Raw genomic sequence first — 20,713 nt, forward strand, 5'->3', positions numbered from 1 at the left:
AGAGAGAAAGGGGGTGGGGTCAAGGGAGAGAGTGCAGGAGAGAGAGCATGTGTCAGGGAAACGGGTCCTGTTATATTCTTGCAGGGGGTAGGGAAGTGGGAGCAACCAATCCTGTTAGGGTGGGGGTGGAGCTGACACCTAATGGTTGGGCCATTTGATCACCTGATTTCTAGCAATGGCTATGGGGGCCAGAGCCTAGAATGGTGTCTGGGGTATGAATTGCACCACAGATAAGACCTCCACCATTTTACTAACACCAGCCACACCTTCACCCTCCCTTGTAGCCACAGTGTTTTTACAGTCCTAGCACAGAAGACTCTAACAGTCATGATCACCCAGCCCCTGTCAATTTTCCCAGCCAGATTCAGGCATCTCCTTCCTGCTGGTTGTTGGGCACATGGACACAAGCTGGCACAGCTGTTATGTGTGTCCAAAATGATGCCTGCCCTATCTCAGCTAGTTACAGGATGCTGGTGCTGAGTGACTGGGGAGAGAGAAACATGCCCCCTTCTTTCCCCTCTAGGTTGGCAAGTACACTATCTCCCAGAGGGCTCCAAGCCAGACTCAGCCAGGCTCTTCTCGCAGCTTTATCACCAGTGGCTTAGGCTGCTGCAATCTGGTCTCACCTCACTCTCCAAAGGTGGTGCTGAGGCTCTTGGTAGCTGGGGTCCTGAGTTGTGCCTATTCATACCCTCTACATAGGTCCTCAGTGTCCTCTAATTTGCTGGAGTTTCCTCTGCAGTTTTCTCCCTAACTTTCCCCCAAGATTGACTCTCTCCACTTTTTAAAAACTATCTTCCCCTAGAGAGTGATCCAACATGGGAAGTGAGATACTCAGCAGACTCATAGAATGGCGGATGTCCTAAATAGCACTCTGGCCTCAGAATCAGCCCTAAAGGCACTCGGATCTGGCTGAAAAGCCCATGAGAGTATTTCAGGCATGGAAAGCCAAGACACTCTGGCAAAAAGATCTCTGTGAGTGAGATCCCAGTGGAAAGAACAGGTCTTCAAAGAGGGAGGTGCCTTTCTGTGAAGGGAGGAGAGAACCTCCACTTTGACTATGACCGTGTCTAAACAAGATAAGAGTCGGAGAACTCAAGGGGCTTCCATAGCCTTGGAAACTCATGACTGGTGCATAGGGAGATTACTGATGCCATAAACAGGAGTGTCAATTTGTAAAGTCAACAACAGGAGTCACTGTGCACTTACTCCTCATGTAGGATCTCTGTCCTTAATGTGCTGTGCATTGAGATTTAATGCTATAACGAGTACTCAAACAGTATATTTCACTTTGTGTTTCTATGGGGGTGCAAACGATTGAAATCTTTACTTAATGTACACTAAACTGATCTTATGTAAAAAAAAAAAAAAAGAAAAAAAAGAAATTATCAATTCCCAACTTGACTCTCACTGGGATTAAACATGACAATAGGTCTGATCTGATTTCATCATCATTTAAAAAATCATCTATTATTTTTCACTTTATGTTTCTGTGTGGAAGCAAACTGTTGAAATCCTTACTTAAGGTATACTAAGCTGATCTTCTGTATATTAAGATAATCGAAAATGAATCTTGATGTGAATGGAAGGGGAGAGGGAGTGGGAAAGGGGAGGGTTGTGGGTGGGAGGGACGGTATGGGGTGGGAAGCCATTGTAACCCATGAGTCGTACTTTGGAAATTTATATTCATTAAATAAAAGATAAAAAAAAAAAAAATATCTTCCCCTAGACTAGAGCAGTAAGCTCCCTCCCTATTCCGCCATTTTGGAATCTCCCAGATTTTTTGAATTACAAACAAAACGAGTTAATGCCCTATGGATCAATACAGTTGTAATCTTTGGAAAATATTGAACAAAAAACATTTGCATCTATATGGGACAAAATTTGTTGTATGTTTTAGAAGATAAGAATCCTTTGCCACCCTCTTACTTTTTGATAAGGAAATATCCGTCTTTAACAGAGCTTTCAAAAATCCTAACCAGTATTAGTGAATGCAGACAAATGTGCAAGGCTATAGAGAGCTATTAGATATTCTGTGGGTGGGCCAGTGCTCCAGTGTGACAGTTACCTTCGTTATCACAAACTTCAGAGATCATTTGTGGTCATGAAAAGGCATTGTATTAGCCGGCGCCGTGGCTCACTAGGCTAATTCTCCACCTTGCTGCGCTGGCACACCGGGTTCTAGTCCCGGTCGGGGCGCCGGATTCTGTCCCGGTTGCCCCTCTTCCAGGCCAGCTCTCTGCTATGGCCAGGGAGTGCAGTGGAGGATGGCCCAGGTGCTTGGGCCCTGCACCCCATGGGAGACCAGGAAAAGCACCTGGCTCCTGGCTCCTGCCATCGGATCAGCGCGGTGCGCCGGCTGCAGCGGCAGCCATTGGAGGGTGAACCAACGGCAAAAGGAAGACCTTTCTCTCTCTGTCTCTCTCTCACTGTCCACTCTGCCTGTCAAAAAAAAAAAAAAAAAAAAAAAAAAAAGAAAAGGCATTGTATTAGAGCTGGATTCATTGATTTAAATTCAGTTGGAATTTTAATTAGCATTTAAAACTTTCTTGTATATGGACAGCAAATATAGTGATATACTAAGCTGAGCAATTTTTATCTCCTACCTAATAACTTTTTAAAGAATCTAGGAGAGCACTCTGAACAGCTTCCTTGATTTCACAGATCTCTCTTTGGTGTTCTTACTGTTCTTAGGATAGAAAACCAAACTCAAGAAATTCATTTCTACTGGGTTCCATCTTTAGTATATGTAAATATTGATGAATTTTGCTTTCCTCTAGATTCTCCAAATCTGCTAAAGTTTCTGGCAACCCAGAGAGCAACCTTCTTTACTGATTGTCAGATTAGGACTCTGTATGTCACAAACAAGTTCAATTCCCTGAGATAACTTTGTAGTTATTGGGCCAAATATGAATTTATAATATTCCCTTAGTTGTGGGCATGTTATACCTGTTGAAATAAGACTTATATTTTAAGTATGGCATTCTAGGTTTGGCCTTGGTTGTATAGTCTGTCCGATTGTATCCCAGTAAAGGGAAGGACACATTCTTATTGAGGCTAAGCAAATAATGATATTGCCATTAAAAACTGGAGAGACTCAAATATATTTCTTCCTGAGTTCTGAGGGATCAATAAGAACGTACTACCATTAAACGACTATTTCATTTAGTTTTAAAGATTATAGTTCTAATTGAGGGTTAGCGATAGATCAGGATGAATGCTAAAGGGTTTTCTTCATTAGCAAACAGAACATTTAAAGTAATAATACCAATTATAATATCCTAAAACACATATACACGTTGAGAAGTTTCACTTCCAGGATCAGGGCAAACAATTCTATATAATTAATTCTTATTCATCTTTGGCCATTAGCTTGATTTTGTTATGTCGTCTGTTTCTAGACTAACAGGAGTCTCGGAAAGCTGATTCGCTTCTTAGTGCTCTCTCATTATTGCCTATGCAGTGTCAGCTCAGAAGCTCTGTCTGTAAGTCCGTTATTTGGACTACCAGGAATTAAGAGTACTTGATAAAGTCCTTTTTGTGAGCTCTGAAATTGCTTTTCTTTGCTAAAGGCACATTCTAGTCCATAACTTATAGCTCAGTATTGAGGCGTACTTGAGAGGAAAAGTAGAGACCTCTTGGTGACTATAAAAGTAAGTGCCTATGGTTAATTAATGATGAACTTAAATAGTGTCAGCAGAAAGTAGAGGTAAAATTTTTTTAACAAGGTAGAAGACATTGGTCTTATTCAATCAGTTTTTTTCCTGGAGGATTAGAACATTACAGAGAGTGAGGGCTTTTACATATTCAGGGCCCTTCTCAAGAGTATATCATCCTTGTATATTATTTATAATGATGATGTTTTACCTGTGCAGAATTCTCTTAGGACAGGCTGGTCTTCTCATCTGATTTGACAAATCCTCCTACGCAATTCTTGATAGCCTTGGACTACTTAAAACCAAAGGGTAGACAAGCAAGTGTTGAAGATGCTGCCCAAAGGAAAAAGTGATTCCAGAAAAGGGGGGAAAAGAGGAGCGCTTCTGGGAGTGGCAGTGTGGACAAAAAGGCTCAGGGTCCCAAAGGTGGTGGCGATGCAGTAAAGGTCAGATACACTCTGTGTGACAAGTATGGCAAAATCAAGGAAGCCATGGAAAAGCTAAAGTCCAGAATGCAACTCAGTGATGTGGCCACACAAGGGGGCGACTTGGGTTGGATGACCAGAGGGGCTGTGGTGGGACAGTTTCAAGAAGCATCATTTGCCTTGCCTGTAAGTGGGATGGAAAAGCCTGTGTTCACAGACCCACCAGGTAAGACAAAATTTGGATATCATGTTATTATGGTTGAAAGGAGAAAATAAAATCATGTGAATAATAATAATAAAAAAAACTAAGGAGTATAGAAAATAAGTCTATTATTTCCAGGATTTTTTCTTTTGTAAGATTGAAGAACAAATTGTGGTGATTGTCCAGAATTCCTCTAAGAAAACTTAAAGAAGAGTTTAAAGTCTTAAATAGACTTTAGGTATAAAATATCTTGGAATTTTTTTCCCCTGAATTTATGGTGTGTTGAATCTTGGAAAGGCAAAATCAAGTAATAATCAAAGGAGATTTTGTCACTGGGTTAGTATAGGATTGTGGGAAACTGCACACTGAATGTTTGTGATTAGGCTACCTAATAAAGTGACAGTAGTTTATTTTATAATAAACAAGAAACTTTAAATGATTTGCAACTGAGGAGATGTTATTTTAAATGTGCGAGGATAGTCTAGTTAGCACAAAGCATAAAAAGTAACACTGGCGACCCCAAATATCTGCTCTCTGGGCTCATTACTTAAAAGAATAACCTTTCATTATCAAATCATAGACTGATTTCCCCAGATTAGTCTTTCATGTCAACAGCGATAACGGCATTTTAGTTTTACATTAGTAGAATGCTTGTCATGCATTCCATTTTTCAAAAAAAAAAAATTAATGAATGAAGCCATCAGAATTGTACAAACTTTGCTACAGTTTTAGCATTACTTCCTTGTAGACTTACTATTTTCTAGTATTACAAGTCAAGTCAACTCAAGTCCTTTTTCTGAAAACCTAAAATTTCTATTTCCATCAACTTCTATCTTTTATGGTCCTCTTTCATATTTTAGAGCAATCAGACACTTTAAGACAGGAGTATTTAACTTAGAAATACTGAGAATTATGTTGACACTGAAACATCACAAAACTAATCACTGTTGATGTAAAGAGACTTGTAACAATCATAATTTAGTTTAGGTATGCACAAGTTTTATTTTTTTTATCTGATGAGAATAAGCTTATATTTTCACTAAACTAATGTAGAACAGTCAAGAAGTTCATATAAACTAAACTCTTAATGATAAAGCTAATTCAAATCATATTTAAAAAGGGAAATTAAATAAACATTTTCTAATAGGGGAAGATGTTTGAGTCACTAAGTTTGATGAGAAAGGTCTTTTTCTTATAAGGAAAGCTCATTTAACTTTTTTTATTTTTACACTTCTTCAATCTTTATTTGAAAACTCAATGTAATTTTATTGATGACAAAAGCGTGAATCAAAGTTAGGAACCTCCAAGGATCTCTTAATGAAGTATAATAATCTACTCTGTACCAGTATTAAATGACCTCCAACTAATGTTTATTTTATATATATAAATATACGGATATATTTTTCTTCCTTCTTTCTTGCTCTCAGCTGCCAGTTCATGGTTTTGTCATTGGGCCAACCTTTTCTTTCCTTTTTATGATTTTGAAAATCAGATACTGACTTGATTTTAAAATGTTCTAAAAAAAAGAGAGTTCCTAAGTGCAAGTGAAGTTTTGAGAGGGTCCTGTGCACATGAAGTGTGAGCACTTCAGTTCATAGACCTTAGGACATCGATTTGGGCTGATCAGCAGTCATTTTAATTCGCTTACCACAGAGCATAGTTTGTAATAGCAGGCATCACTGGATAAGTTAACTCTGAAGGGCTGCGATGGTGACTCTGGCAAATTAGATGTTCTACACACTAGAAAGTCTTTATAAAGTAGAGGTGGTAGTCTTTTCTTCATCTATTTTGATATCTGCATATCTCCCACAATTCTAAGGTAATCATAGCCATTGAGTGCTTCTTATAGTCCGACGTATGCAAATCCTTTTTAAAAAGGAGAAAATAAAAAACTGAAAAAAACCCTAGTGTGAAAGTATTCATTGGATTACTGCCCAAAGCATCTATGCCCTTGTGGAGACTCAATGAATTCCCACAAATTGCATTGTAGCCATCTGGTGTTTTCTTTCTGGCTGATAGCAGTTATCTACAGTGCCTGGGAAACAACATTCCTGACATTTAGTGCTATAGGGGACCACACTTGATCTTTATTTCTCAACATGACATCAGCTGTCATGAGGAACCATGGGGTCCAGCTTTCTACCACTGTGCATTTCCTAAAGATAAGATTGGTGTTGTTTCCAGGCACATATTACTGTTTGTGTGGTAGTTATGTAGATGGGTACAATGTCTGAATCAGCACTTCTCTGCTATTTGGAAGATGGTTTGTTCTTATAGCTCTTTTAACAGCGTGGTACAAAGAAAGGATGTTAACACGCAAGACACTGAGACCTTGTCTGTCTTATTCCACAACTCCTAGAGTGATTACCAGAATATTGGGAGCATTGTATCCGTGTGGTTGAAGAGACGAATTGGATTTTTTTGATATCCATTTATGACATTCTTTCTGGCTTTCCTTATTCTGTGCTGTAGGTTGCTCCCCTGCTTTCCAGACAGTATGCATGTGGTTCCAGGTAACAGTGAAATGCCTTACAAAGAATGCAAATATATCAGCAGAGATGGAGTCTCTCTGTTTCCAGAAAGGGAAATTTCCCTCCCAACCCTCATTTCAAAACCAAAGATGAAAAGTGAGTTATTTTTCCTGGCTTTGAAAATTGGCTGTGGCTCTCCAGGGTCAGAAGAAAAACCAGACAGCACATCAGAGTCCTCATTGTGTACTGTTGAGTACATGATACAGCTGATGTTTCTAAAAACTAAGTGAAAGTCCACTTGAGCATATTTGTTCCAGGGGTTTTGATATATAATACCTCTATGTGTTCTCTAAGCTCCTAAAGGGTGGTCGGGTGCAGGTGCTGTTTTAAGAACCAGAGAGTAAACTAGGTTGGTATTGAAATCGGAGAAGACCCCCTAAAATTTACACTAAAATGTGGCCCCTTAAAGTTCCCTAGAAATGCTATCCAGGTGTCCCACATGTGCTACCGGAATTTGGGGTGCCTTACGATTTCACCACGGGCTTATTACTAAATTCCCAATATTAATAAGCCCAAGAGGGTTCTTGCCTAATATGTAGAGAAGAATTCTAAACACCGGCACAGATAAACGAGGCAGCGTGGTACGTCTTAAGCTTTTATTTAGTAAGAAAGATGCATAAGAGAGTGAGAGCTCTACTTAGGGGAGAGAGGTGAATAGGGGTTCATACCAAGCACCAGGAACCAGTCATGTGGAAGAACGTCTAGGCCAGGAAGCCTAGAGCACATGGCCCAAAGGCCATGTGCCCTGGAGGCACAGGGCTACAGCAAGCCCTGTCCTGGCAAGGGGCCATGGAAGAAGAGCCGGGCGGGGCACACTGTGCCCTAGGCTTTTAACCCACTCCAAAGGGGAGTGGTTAATTAACCTGATTGGCTGGTGGGCACCCTGGTGTGGCCAGGTAGGGGGATGAGGCCACACAGGGGCGTGGCAAAGGCATCAGGTAGGAGCATGAGGCCACACAGGGGCGTGGTCTTCCAGTTCACAAATCTGATCAATTTTAACCTATATGCCTGCCTACTTCAGTGTTATTTAGTTTTATAGTTAGGAAAAATATGTTCCACAACCCAAGACCAGTGAGCATTATCAGAGCTTCCTCTACTTACAGGTGTGTTTTGCTTTTCTGTTTGCTTCTTGCTGTCTCCATTGCCTAGTGACTCTTGACCATCCTGCCACCCCCAAACAACTTGGACATTCAGACACTTTGGCTGTGCTGAGCTGCATTTTAAGTTGGACAGCATTTCTTGGTTGGGTAGCAGAATGAAAAATGTGAAGAGAATGCTGTTTGGTGTTTAGTCATAGTATTGTTATTTTTTAAGGGCAAGGACTTTGAAATGTGAAGGCAAGCTTAAGACTGGAAAACTGCTATGTCCTGCAATTTGACTTGAAAGGAATCTGCTTCCTGATGTGGCCCTTTCACTTGCTACATTGCATCCTGACCATCATGTTAATTTTTAAAATATTGTTGCACTAGTGGGAAGTGAGCCCATTAAACTGCATTGGGGTGAGAGGTCTGTTTACTAACTAAATGAGCATTGGCTCCAACTTTTTTCAAGGGATATTTGGAAATGATGACTCTCTCCCTATATTCGTGAGTAGAATGGCTATTGTTAAATTAATTGATTTACTCTTCAGATTCTTCCTAAGCCCTAAACTGAATTATTCCTATGGAGCCTTTCTTAGCTCTAATGTTTAGAACAGCCAGGCAGTTCTCGCCTCTTCCTGGCCTTCTTTCACTTTCCTACCTTGCTGGGAAAGTTTGTAGAATCTGGCTCACAAATATAATGTGAACCATGTAATTTAAATTTTTTTACGGTAAGAAAGAGTGGTGTTAACTTTACCAGCACAAAAATGACAAGATTAGATGATGCTGTTGTCTACTAAGTAAGTTATCCATTCTAAAGGAAACAGCCTTACTTTGTTTCTAAAGTGAGAGTCAATCTATAACCACTGGTATTATAAAGAACAATGTTATCTGAGCTTTCATCAGATCACCTTGGGTCGTTAGAAGCTAAAGCAAGGACTTTGAACAGCAGGTTGCTGGTGTATATGTAGGTGTTCATTAAATGTTGAGGGAATTAATCATCAGAAAATTAGGACTGCCAATTCTCCTAGTTAATTGAGATTAAAAAAAAATTGTCACATCTTGGTTTTTTCCCCCCCTGTCTTCAACTGAAGATATAGATGGGCAAACAAAGAATGGGAAGGGACAAAGTAGCTGTTAGCAATAGGCTAAAGACCTTACATTAAGAAAACAGTGCTAACGTCTTAATGTGGTTTTACATTGCAATGGCCTATGGCAATTGCTATTAAGAGCACATTCTTCTGTCTGTCCTTAAGAGCAAACCTTGGGTTCTTGTTACAGTGGCAGTACAAGCTATTGCCTCTTGATGGTGCCAGGCATTTAAAAGTCTCTGCTCAGAATTTGAGGGATGCATGTTCTGAATGTTAATAGTGTAGCATTTCCCGGCTAAGAGCTGAAATATACAGGGGAACTTTGACTGCTAGAGGCCCTAAGTGACAGCATGGCAGTTGTGGGAGGAGAGTCCTTCTTTTTCAGAATGATACATCAATACATGATTTTTTTTTTTTAATAAGAAATAAAGGTCACAAATATATTCAACTGGGTGAAATTTGAAATACTGACTGGATGAAAATTGAAAATAGAGCACATTGACAGCAACAGGGATATGGAAATGGAAGTGAGGGAAGACTATTGATTTTTCATAGTGAAAGGGATACCCGTATTTGTTGTCAAGTTATTTTGTATTAAACTAAAAGCTAACTATTCATTGATTTTAAAAAATAGGTTTGGTGACTGTGCTAGTTAATGTTATAAAATTTTTTCTCCTGTTCTAGAAAACATTATAGGACTATTTCCTCAAATACTTTTAAAATGTGAGATTGATTTTTTCAAAAAAATGCAAAAATGAGTATTATAATATAAACACACATTCATTACTTTCTCAATGGACAAATTTTATGTTAGCCACCTCAATGTGCAGTTCATGACCTGTTAGAAAGCACTGCAGAAAATTAAACCCTTTTTTGAGGTAATTGGAGGTCACATTGCAATTGTAAGTGACTCAGAGAATTCCTTTATACCCTTTACCTGGTTTCCTCCAGTGTTAACATCTTGCACAGCTAGTTCCAGACACCTGCGATACCGACCTTGACACCGTCAATACAAACAGTACTAATACCACAAGGGTCCCTCATGTTGGCCTTTTACAAACACACTCACTTCCTCCTTAGCTGCTGGGAACCACTAATCGTTCTCCATTGAAGTAATTTTGTCATTTCAAGTATGTTGCCCAAATATAATCACATCATATGTCACCTTTGCTTTTTTTTTTTTTTTTGGTTCCTTTAAATTGTTTCATTTATTTGAAAGGCAGAGAGAGAGTGGGGAAGAGACAGAGAAGAGAGAGAGATCTTCCATCCACTGGTTCACTTCCCCAAATGGTGGGCCAGGCCAAAGCCAGGAACCTGGAGCTTCTTCCGAGTCTCCCATGTGAGTGCAGGTGCCCAAGTGGTTGGACCATCTTCTGTTGCTTTCCCAGGTGCATTAGAAGGGAGCTGGATCGGAAGTGTATCTGTCTGGACTTGAACTGGTATTGATATGAATTGCCGGCGTCACAGGTGGTGGCTTTACCTGTTAGGCCACAGCACCAGCCCCTTGCCTTTGGCTTTTTCCACTCAGCTTAATTCTCTGTGGTAGCAAGTTGGTTCCTCTCCTTCAGCTCTGAACCGATATAAATGGGCCAAAAGGAATCCCAGGGAGCTAACTTCCCTGTCTTTCCTTGGGCTCTCAGTCCTAGCTGATGTGTCTTTTCTTGCCAGCTTTCAGAGTTTCTGTTATCTTGTATGTGATGTGCTGATTTCTTATTGCATGTAGTGAAGGAATAAAGAAAAGTATGTCTACTTCATCTTCCCAGGAGCCAGAGTCAGTGAGAGTAGGTTTTTGAAGTTCAGAACAGCCAAGAACTTTGTTCTGGTGAAATCTAATTGACTATGCAAAGAGATCATGTTCTGTTGAAAAGTTTGCGTTTAGATAAGTTGATGTTTTACATTCAAAATTACTAAATCCTAATCAGCTGTGGGATTGTTTTTAGGATTTGGAAAAAGGGCAGAATTTTAAGATAATGCAGAGTAGAAGGAAAAGGAACAACAGTCACAACCATTTATTGTTCTTTCATTCTGGTAGAAAAACAAAGGTGAAGCTTTGAAAGGTCATTTCTTTCTTTCTTTTTTTTTTTTTTTTTCAGTCAGGTCACAAGCACCAAGGCTTAAGTCATGTTTGGCAGAGATTGTAATTTTACAAGTTACTAATGTTACTCTCAAGTTTGGAAAGAAGAAAAAAATACTGTTTGTTTTCTAGTTCTATACATAATACTTTTCGAATTTTCACACATGGCATTTTTCCATGTGATGCATATCTCACAGATAGTTACATGACAATATTTAGTTGGTATGTAGTAGTATTCCCTTCTTTTTTACAATTTGACTTTCCTAAGTTTTTACTGACTTTATGCCTAAAAAAATTCGTTTTTTAAGAATAGGCTGTATTTTCAAATATAAAGACTTGAAAGTTTTAATACTTCTTGTGCATAGATTTTGATCAAACATTGTAAAATATTATATAAAATTCTGAAAGCATTTTAATGGATCTTCTGAAAGCATTTTCATAGAGTCTTCCAGAAGAAAAAAAGCAGAAATTTGATAGAGCCAGAGTGGAAATGCAGAGATAACTTTTGTTGTGTTTTCTTTAATGATGTGGAGCAATAGCACAATTTCTTTAACAGAAGGTGCTAAGGTACCTTGTATATCGATTTTCTTCTGAGAGACTGTCCATGTAAGAGTAAGAACACCTGGCATGTCTTCTAGATGTTATGTGGAGATTGTGATTACATTGATTGGGTGAATTTCCTTTCTTCTTGGCCAGTGGTTTTCAGTCAACAGCGGGAAGACCATTTCCCCCTTACTATGTTATGGAGTCATTCATAGCAGGCACTTTTGTTCAAATGATATCTTTAAATATTTTAAGAATAGTCTGTATGCATCCTTAATATTTCCTAAAAGAAAAACATTTCATACTGCCTGTCTGCCTGTTGGTTTTAAATGTAAAATGATGCCAAAATGCACCAGGCAAACAAATAAAATACAGAAAATCCTAGGTGCATGGCAACTGTGGTTAGTGATTAACCTGATTAACCTAACAAAATGCAAGTAATAACCAGAAATGGAAAAAGTAAAAAAAAAACCCTCTTGAATGAAAAGTTAACAGAATTAGTTGAATCAACTTATTAGAACATGTTTGTAGTGAATGAGAATAAAAATATGTACTATGTATAACCTATATAATTGATATGATGCTATTGTTATTAAAGATCATAATAATTAAAGATATTTAACATTAATTAAATATTTAATTAAGTTCTCTTTTTATAGTATAAACTGTAAAAATGTATAAACTGTTTCTTACATGGATATAGCTAGAATCAGTAATAGGTGCAAGTGAGTTTGAGAGAGATTAATACACAAGTGAGTAATAGTAATCCTTTAAAACAGGCATGGGAGGAATGGACTTACAAGGTGGGACTAATGGACATGAATGTCTTTGAGTATGAGTAAAGACAGGATACGACAAGCTCCTCAAGTATTCAAATGAAGCATGCATTAGATAACATAGGGACATCCAGACTTCCGAAGGTTAGAGTAGAACCATGGGCAATGGGAATAGAAATTTGGGTTTGATGTCAAGGGTAAAGTGTGTGCATATGGAGGAGAATGGATTTTTTTTTTTAAGATTTATTTATTTATTTATTTCCAAGTCAGAGTTACACAGAGAGAGAAGGCGAAGCAGCGAGAGAGAGAGAGAGAGAGAGAGAGAGAGAGAGAAAGGTCTTCCATCTGCTGGTTCGCTCTCCAATTGGCTGCAACATCCAGAGCTGGGCCAATCTGAAGCCAGGAGCCAGGAGCTTCCTCCGGGTCTCCCACACAGGTGCAGGGACCCAAGAACTTGGGCCATCTTCTACTGCTTTTCCAGGCCATAGCAGAGAGCTGGATCGGAAGTGGAGCAGCTGGGACTCAAACCGGCGCTCATATGGGATGCTGGCACTGCAGGCAGCGGCTTTACCTGCTACACCAGCCCCGAGAATGGATTTTTTTAGAAGACAGTTCTTTCTGTAGGGAATATTTATTGCTCGGTATTGGTGGGGACCAATGGATGGAATGGTAGTGAGAGGTTGAGATAATTTCCTTGCCTGGTTAGTGTGTCACCTAAATAGGGCTCTTTTGCTCTGAGCAGAGGCACTTGGACCATGCGACAGAGAATTGTGGTCCTTGAGAGAATTCTTTCTCCTTCCAGATTGCTAAAGGAATCTCAATGGACTTGTATATTTACAGGGAGATGTTAGATTGCAGAACATGTTTTTCCTATATTCCCTTGAAAACAATTAAGTTTGATTTTCAAGTTTGCTTGTTTAGAGATGGCTCCCGGAGCCCAGGAGCTAACTGTCGATTTCACTTCAAACTTGTGATGAAAGCATCTCTAGTCAGGATTAACACACTGAACGCCCACTACCTGACAGTCACCTTTGTTAGGCGTTGAGATAGTGTGTAAAGCTTCTCACACACAGTCCCTTATGAATTTTCCCCAGATCCCTAGAGTAGGTGCTAATTTTACTGTCTCTGTTTTACAAACCAAATAATCCATGCTCAATATGTTGATCTTGATTTTTAGAAATTACTATGTTTTAAGTCTGGTAAGTGCCAGAACTTCAAATCCAAATATATGTTCTTCCTACTTAAACTGAAATACAGATTTTGCTCTTAAAATCCAGGCATTCTGGGTCCTGCACTGTGGCATAGCAGGTAAAACCACTACCTGCAGGGACAGCATCCCATATGGGCACTGGATCAAGTCACAGCTGCTCCACTTCCTATCCAACTCTCTGCTATGGCCTGGGAAAGCAGTGGAGGATGGCCTAAATCCTTGGGCCCCCATACCTGCATGGGAGACCTGGAAGAGGCTCCTGGCTCCTGGCTTCAGATTGGGCCAGCTCTGGCTGTTGTGGCCAACTGGGGAGTGAGCCAGTGAATGAAAGACCTCTCTCTCTCTCTCTCTGCCTCTGCCTCTGCCTCTCTGTAACTCTGCCTTTCAAATAAATAAATCTTTAAAAAAAAAAAAAAAGTCAAGGGTTCTATAGTGGAGAGAAGTGAATTTAACCAACAAATCCTTGTAAAATAAGATCACAGAGAGAAGTTCTGAGCTTCATGAAAAGTCCTGTCCGCCTTGTCCGAAGTGCTTCTCCTATTTCTGGTCAGTGTTTTCCTGGAGAGGGGGAAAGCAGCCCATCAGGTTCAGGGTATCCAGTCTGTATAAAGGCAGGAGCACACTGCCCAGATGGCAGAAGGCCAGAAACGATGGGGAGTGAAGTGTGGAGCTTTAGCAGCTTCTCTGAGATACAGAGAGTGGTGTGAAGGAAAGTGGGGAAGTGGAAGAGATCATCTGCTAGGTAAACTGATCAGGATGGTTGGTTGTGTACTTGGGGGAAGCTGCAGAAAACTTGACATTGACAGACAGAGCAGAAGGAGTCAACAGAGAGAATAGGGAAGGGTGGGAGAAGGGAGGATCAATAGGACAAAGCCACAAGGACAGTGGGAGGGTGCAGCTGTGAGAGCAGAGGGCCTCACCTCCAAAGGCAGAGGAGGACTCTGTAGGTACTGGAGCTAACACTTAGGCTGTCTTCCTGTGTCCCAGACACTGTTTTGAGTGATTATATTCCAACCCAAGCAGGCTGACCCCAGAGTTCATGCCACTATGGTACATTGAAGAAAGAGGCCCAGCTAGATAAAAGCAGAAGAGTGAAATCTAGGAAGTTGAAGGAGTGTGGCTTTGAACTCCTTAGGCAGTGTGTGTGTACAATTGGATCTATCTATCTATCTATCTATCCATCTATGTGTTTGTTTGTTTTCATCTATTTGAAAGAATGACAAAGAGACACACAGGTATCTTTGACCTGCTGGTTTACTACCCAAATGACTAACAGACAGTGCTAGGCCAGTTCAAAGCCAGGAATCTGGAACTCCATCCTGATTTCCCATGTATTTCCCATGTGGGTGGCAGGAGCCTAAGTACTTCTGCCACCATCTTCTGCCATCCCAGGATGCGTCAGCAGGAAGCTGGATCAGAAGCAGAGCAGCTGGGACTCCAACCAGCACTTTGATACAGGATGTGGGTATTGCAAACAGCAGCTTAACCAGCTGTATCACCATGCCAGCCCTAGTGTGATTGATTGACTATATTGAGTGTATTTGAGAAGTGAGTATTGAAAATCGCTGAGTGGCAAATGTGGTCCTAATTGTTTGCATATGTCTTATCCTGCCTTACTACATCATTTTCCATTATTATGGAGGTGAATAGATGTATACAGTACCAAATCTTAATCTGCACACGGCAAATGTTTGTTGATCACTTAGTAGCCGTCACATTGATAGTTGCTGTCCACACAAAACATGACACTTTCATTTATCAGACATGCCTCTTTCTGGGCCAGCCTGACTAGTGAGGCACTCATGCACTTGCTGTTTAAAGAGAGAGTGGCAGAATAAAGTACTTTCCTGACCACAAGCCTGAAGGCAGACTTCCCAGCCACACTATAAAATAAAAAAACTGACTTCCATGAAAATAACCTGTAAAACCAAACACAAAAACCATTATTTTGTATACAATTTCTCAGTCAGGTTACTTGTCCTAAAAGTATTAAAGCAATATTAAGGCAACGTTGGAGTGAGTGTGAAGACCAATTGCAAGGTTAAAGGGTGCCAGACTGCCCCGACTTCTGACACCCACTGCAAATCCGGAGCTTCCCGAAGCCACCCTCAAGTTTGATAATTCACTAGGACTCACAAAACTCACTGAGTAATGATAGTCAACATTAGAGTTTATTACAGGGAGGAGTACAGAGAACAGCCAAAGGATGAGACCCACAATGCAGAATTGAGAGAATTCCAAATGCAATGCTTCCAGGATACTCTTCCATTCTCTCTGTGGGATCAGGATGTGTGACTACCAGCGCTAGGCATTGGGAGACTTACCTGAGCGCTAGTGTCCAGAGTTTTCATCAGGACCTTATCCTGTGGGCATGAGTGATTGACCACGTGTTTAATCTCGTTCTTCTGGTTGACTGATATCTCATGACCTGCAACCCTCACACCAAATCACGTGGTTGGTCACTGGAGAGGCCAGCTTCCCTCCTAAGATCATTAGGCATGGCCAGCCCTGCCCTAAACAGAAATCCTCAGATTGAACTGAAATGGATTGCCTCCCAGAAATCAAAGGCAGAGGCTAGACTCCTCTTTGGTCAAGGCCAAATTCTTTATTGCACAATTAGTAACTGAGCTTCTTTAGTAGGATCCTTGTATTCCTCATCTCCAAGTTTGGGGTGAGTCTCCTGCCTAAAATTGGTCAGCCATTATAGAAAGAAAAAGACATTATAGAAAAGAAGATAAACCATTATTTCTCCCTTGTACTCCCTGGCCAGTGTGGATTGAACAAGGCCTCTGCCCCTTATTTCCTCACTTAGTGCTCAGGCTGTTGGATCCAGCAGCATCTGGGGCATCAACTCTGTCACTGCAAAGCAAGGCAGCAATCCATCATGTGCTGGCTGTTCAGGCAAAAGCGACACAGTGCTTCTCACCTTTCACTGGCCAAGGCAAGTCTGAGGCTCATGTGTACTTTGGGGGTGGGGAAGTAAAGAGCCGTTTTACCCTATTTCCAGAAAGAGATGAAATCATCGTAATAGCTCCAGTTATTAACCCCTAGGGATTTATCTCTGATGAAAGACTTCTCTTTTCCCCTGATTGTCCTGCCTCATTGGGACCCTAGGATTTATTCAAGCAGTCTTGGGAATTCTGCTGACTTGCTGTGAGCCCTACTTCTCATTGTGCCCCCCACTTTTATTTATTTATTCTTCTTTAAAAATGTATTTGTACTTTATTTGAAAGGCAGAATTACAGGGACAGGGGGAGAAAGAGTCAGAGACAGATCTTCCATCTGCTGGTTCACTCCCCAAATGGCCACAATGGCTTGGGTTGGACTACATTGAAGCCAGGAACCAGGAACTACATCCAGGTCTCCCACCTGGGCGGCAGAGGCCCTAGTGCTTGGCCATCTTTTGTTGATTTTCCAGGTGCATTAGCAGGGAGCTGGATCAGAAGTGGAATGGCCAGGACTGGAACAGGCACTCATAAGGGGTGCCAGCAACACAGTCAGGGACTTAACCTCCTGCGCCACAGTGCCATCCCCAACCCCCACTTTTAGGCCAGTTTTCCTGACTGTAGCAGCTGCATTCTGTGGATTTACTCTAAAAGTTTTTTGAGACCATTGGGATCCCTTGAATCCTAATATAGGAAGGAAGACTGTTGGCTTGTTTCTATGCAGGAAATTCATCCTTCTTCATCACAAAGACTGCTTCTCTCTAGCCACGTACTAGCGCTGATCTGAGTCTGTCTTTTTTTTTTTTTTTTTTTTTTTTTGACAGGCAGTGTTAGTGAGAGAGAGAGAGAGACAGAGAGAAAGGTCTTCCTTCCATTGGTTCACCCCCCAAATGGCCGCTACGGCCGGCACGCTGCACCAATCCAAAGCCAGGAGCCAGGTGCTTCCTCCTGGTCTCCCATGCGGGTGCAGGGCCCAAGCACTTGGGCCTTCCTCCACTGCCTTCCTGGGCCACAGCAGAGAGGTGGACTGGAAGAGGAGCAACCGGGACAGAACCCGGCACCCCAACCGGCACTAGAACCTGGTGTGCGGGTGCCGTAGGTGGAAGATTAGCTTAGTGAGCCTCGGCACCGGCCCGATCTGAGTCTGTCATCACATTCTGTGACTCTGTGCCTCTGCGTCTGTGATTTCTGTCCAGAAATGTATCCCACTGCCCCAACAGACCAGGTAGGCTCTTATTTATCTTTGAGGTCTCCATTCACATTTGTTTTTCTGCTATTTCTGTGTATTTGTTCCCCATATGTAAATCCATAGGTTTTTATATAAAACTCCTAACACTGTTTTCTGTAACAAATCATCCATTTGTGCTTCCTGTTAAAGATTGGATGATAGAATGGCTTTTATCAACTTGGTTTTCCCAGCACATCCTTAAGAAGTGAATAACTTTTAATCTCTGTTGAGCTGAAGATCGTGGAGACATTGAATCCCTAGGGTTAACAGAAATGAAAAAGCAAAGCCATATTCATGTTACCATAGTTTATTTTAAAAAAGAAAAAAAAAGCCTCCCTTTACCCAAACCATGTCTCACATTAAAGTATAACCCTTTGTGCTGTGTAATAAATGACTCCACATATTTAATTCTCATACAAGGATTTCGAGCAAAGATTTCACGTATGTTTAAATGTCAGCAGCTGGCCTTCTGCAGAGTTACCTATTTGTGCGAGATATTCACAGTCCTATGGCCTAGACTGACTGGTGTTGGTTCCAAGGGCCCTGGATGGCTTTAGAGGATGGATGGTATTGCCTGCTGAGGCCTTTGAAGATGCAAAGGGGCATTGTCTCAGACACATTCCTCCAAAGAAAGCAAGCCCTGAGGTCCAGAAACATACCCCCAGCCCACAGCTTTTTTCTTTTTGGAACCTCTGAGGAGAAAAAAAATGTACATGTCATTTTCTTCAGGGATATTTTATAAGACTAATGTCCCTGTCAAAGCTTTCTTTGATATGTGTGGAATATAGAGATAAAGGAAAGGGGGAATGGGAGAGAAAAAAAAAAAATAAAATGTATTTAAAATAATTTGATTTAACGTGACCTACTTTCTAAGTCTTTAGCACCTGTATTTTAGGCCATTTGGTATTTGGGATCTGTACTGTCGGCTTTTCAAGAGAATGAGTGGCAGGAGCCGGCGCCATGGCTCACTTGGTTAATCCTCCGCCTGCAGCGCTGGCCTCCCATATGAGTGCCGGGTTCTCGTCCCAGCTGCTCCTCTTCTCCTCTTCCAGTCCAGCTCTCTGTTGTGGCCTGGGAGGGCAGTGGAGGATGGCCCAAGTGCTTGGGTGCCTGCACCCACGTGGGAGACCAGGAAAAGCACCTGGCTCCTGGCTTCGGATTGCGTAGCTCCGGCCATGGCGGCCATTTGGAGGGTGAATCAATGGAAGGAAGACCTTTCTCTCTGTCTTTCTCTCTCACTGTCTAACTCTATTTGTTAAAAAAAAAAAAAAAAAAAAAGGAATGAGTGGTAGATTGCTGGTTTGAAAGTGGGTAGGATTTGGACAGCTCAAAGAGGGCAGTGTACTGACTTAGCAGAGTGCCAGGTGACACTTCAAAGAAAACTGACCCCTAGGTAGAGGGCTGTACATCTCACATTTTAGTGGCCTGGGACGAAGCCTGGTTGCACTTATGTTCCAGCGTAATCCTTAATAGCACACTGTTTGATTTGAGAGCAGTTTTTTTGTCTGGAACGATCACCCAGGTCTTGGGTGGTACGGGGTGTAACAAATGGGAAATATCAAGACACCAGAGTGAAGAGGCTTGAAGGAAGAATTGTTGTTAAGGGTACTTTCTTTCCAGGGTTTTCCTTAAAAGGCTTCTTTGGGGCTTTCTGAAATGTCTCCCAGACTGTTCTGACGCACTTCTTCTTGACATCAGTTTATTTTTCTTTGGTGAAGCTTTTATGGGGCCAGTGTATCTCCATGCAGCCTGGATTTCTCTTAGACTCGTGGGCAGCATTGCTGTGTGTGTGTGTGATTCAAGCCTAGATGGATTGGCTGTGAATGGGGTGATAAGAATAGAGAAAAACGCATGCCAGTAGACCAAACTTCCTGTGCACAAGCCTTTGAATACTGTGTTTCACTGTCTGAAATAGCATTCATCTTAAGACTGGATCATTTATTCCCCCTGGAATTAAGCAATAGCACTGGCAGCAGAAGAAACTATTTTGGGAAGAGCATGTGGGAGGAATTTTGCTATGTATTCCAGAAGTACCTTTAATGCTTTTGAAGACTGCACTGTTCATTAGATCCCTGAGAGATGGAAATTGACAACTTCCAGATAATTTCAAACGTAATTAATGCCAAGGGTAATATATGCTTATCGTGATCTGCAAAGATTAGTAACAGCTGAGTTTAGAATCCTCCGTAATTACCCAAATGGCATAAAGAGAACTTTTCTTTGGAGATTAGCTTCTAATACAGATGATAGTAAGAAGGATAAGATCTAGTGTCTTGTCCCGGGCTCTCTCTTTTATACCCCTGCAGGTTGCTTTTGCATATTCCCATGTAGACTTCTAGATTGTTAGAGAAGTTTAAGATGAGTCAGTGAATGCTGTGTGCCCCTTACTCCCTCCCCCATAAAGCTGAGGTGGGTAGGGCTTGGCAGCTGGGGGCAGCTGAACAGATAAATAGGCAGCAGGGCTCCTGGATGGACAGGGTACAGAAGAGCCTGGGGTGAGCTTGTGCAGCTGTGTCTTCTGTGGAAGGAGGCCATGAGGACTGAGCTGCACCTGGAGTCCAGAAGTCCAGGCAGTGAAAGGGAGGTGGGAGCATATAGAAATGAACTAGTTTAATAGTAATTTGATCAACCTCTTGCTTTGGGGGGGAGGGTAGGAGTACTTTAGAGGTCAGATATCAGTCGGATACATTTTATATGATTTTGTATCTTGTCAATTAATGAGTTTAATAGAAACCGGAGAGTTATGTTGGGTTGTTCCTGTTTGACTTTTCTGCTTATTACTACTTTTAATTAATAAAAAGCTAACTGTCTCCTGAGTTTTCTCTTCATAAATTAGATGCCATCAGCATGAAAACAGCAGCGCGGTGCCACTTCATATTTTTCTATATTGTTACTGATCAGCAGTTTGGAAAATGGTTTTCAGTGGACGGCTTTGGAAGGCTCTTTTCAGTGT

General features: G+C 41.2%; 1 protein-coding gene and 1 pseudogene across 45 annotated transcripts in view; both read left to right on the plus strand.

The window, feature by feature from the left end:
* PHLDB2 (pleckstrin homology like domain family B member 2) overlaps positions 1 to 20,713 on the plus strand; it is a 237,420-nt gene that overhangs the window by 152,948 nt on the left and 63,759 nt on the right. The window lies entirely within an intron of this gene.
* LOC138849273 (peptidyl-prolyl cis-trans isomerase NIMA-interacting 4 pseudogene) lies at positions 2,053 to 4,363 on the plus strand (annotated as a pseudogene).

Source organism: Oryctolagus cuniculus, chromosome 4 (assembly GCF_964237555.1).
Source record: "Oryctolagus cuniculus chromosome 4, mOryCun1.1, whole genome shotgun sequence".
Lineage (NCBI taxonomy): Eukaryota > Metazoa > Chordata > Mammalia > Lagomorpha > Leporidae > Oryctolagus > Oryctolagus cuniculus.